Source organism: Abramis brama, assembly GCF_963993115.1.
Source record: "Abramis brama genome assembly, chromosome: 18".
Taxonomy (NCBI): domain Eukaryota; kingdom Metazoa; phylum Chordata; class Actinopteri; order Cypriniformes; family Leuciscidae; genus Abramis; species Abramis brama.
Genome location: NC_139980.1, coordinates 16952423 through 16954059, shown reverse-complemented (window position 1 = coordinate 16954059; position 1637 = coordinate 16952423). Strand labels below are relative to the sequence as shown.

The 1637-nt window shown below is 39.6% G+C and overlaps 1 pseudogene across 1 annotated transcript; it reads right to left on the bottom strand.

Moving 5' to 3' along the window:
* Window positions 1-341: 341 nt before the first annotated feature.
* Window positions 342-1375, bottom strand: LOC311069041 (putative nuclease HARBI1; annotated as a pseudogene). The gene has a single exon. The product of its transcript is annotated as a putative nuclease HARBI1 (transcript).
* Between the last annotated feature and the right edge of the window lie 262 nt (window positions 1376-1637).

Genomic DNA, 1637 nt, shown 5'->3' with positions numbered 1-1637 from the left:
TGGCAATGTCTGCCAGTACTGGTAACCAGAAGAAAAGACTCACTGTTCATGAAAAGTTGGCTAATGATTTTCATGAACATAAATTGAAGTATCTTAAGGAGGAGCATGAAATGAAGATGAAGATACTACAAGTAGAACTGGAGATAAAGATGAAGGAGAGAGAGATGCAACAGGCTCAAATGTCACATCAGTACATGAATCTGTGAAATAAATATTGTTTTATTAAGAAAAGATGGATGTTGTGGTGGTTTCAGTAACATACCAGACCAAAAAGTTGTACACTTTTAACAAATATTTGGTTTTATTATTACATGTATCAGATCTGAACAGAGGGTTGAAAGTTAAATAATGTAAAAAGATCTATTTAAAGTGGTACAATGCAAAAGCATCCCTGTATGCAAGTCCTTCTCTGTGGTTTGTTGTAATGGTGGCACATCTGGATTGTCATCCTCTTCTATTGGGGGATCTGGGCATCCCTGCTTTTTTAGGTAGTTGTGAAGAACAGCTGTTGCAATGATGACAGTGCAGCATCTACTTGGTTTGAATCTGAGTGTTTTCCTAAGGCACTGAAAACGACTCTTCCAAACAAAACCCCTTGTGCGCATATGAGCCTGGTTGTAGCGCAGTTGTTCAGCTGTTGTTGGGTGCAAGTATGGCGTAAACAAGAAATCCTTCTGAGCATACCCACTGTCACCAAGCAAAATTCCATTATGATCTCTTCTTTCAAATTGAGTATACAGAGATGAGTTGAGGAAAATTCGGGAATCATGAGTTGCACCTTTCCACCGTGCAACAATGTTTGAAAACTCTAACTGGGGAGTGTATACACCTTGGACATTTATGGAAAACCAGTTCTTTCGGTTCCTGTATTCCTCAGCATCTGGAGTAGAGGGACGCTTAATGGGAATATGGGTTCCATCTATGCAACCTATGACTCCTGGGAAATTTCCATATTCATAGAATAGTACCTTGTAGTTAGCCTGGGTTCTAGCATCAGGGAAGTTTATGTAATGTGCTTTTAATTCACAAATGGCCCTGCACACTCTGTGAATGACTTAACATACTGTTGGTTCACTGACACCACATAAATCCCCAGTTTCTCGATGAAAGGTGCCACATGCCAAGAACCTTAAAGTTATGAGCACCTGGAGACAAACTGGAATAGGCTGTCCTCTTTGGGTCACAGATGAAAGCCTGGGTTCTAAGAGTGAAATTATCTCCACTGCATTTACTTTATGCATGCGGAAACGATCTCGAAAACTTCAATCATCAAAACTTCATCAAAACGTTGCAATGGGTCACTTCTGTCTGCAAGAACTTGCCTGGCTGGTGGAAAGCGCTGATCATCATTGACATAGTCCAAAGTTTCATACATAGTTTCATAGTCAAATTAAATTAATCTGAAGTTAAACCTGCCTCCTGGTAGGTTTAATTTAAGCCTCAATTTAGTCCTGAAGTTGCTCTAGTCTTCCTCCAGGAATTTAGCCTATTCTGGACTAGACTAAGTCTTAGACTTTTTAAAACCATGACAGAGAAAGCACATTTCTGTTCATCTGATTTAAATGGCCATTTTAGTCTAGGACTAGGCTTAATCTTGGTCCAGGAAACCACCCCATATTCTTTGTAAAAGTTAAGGC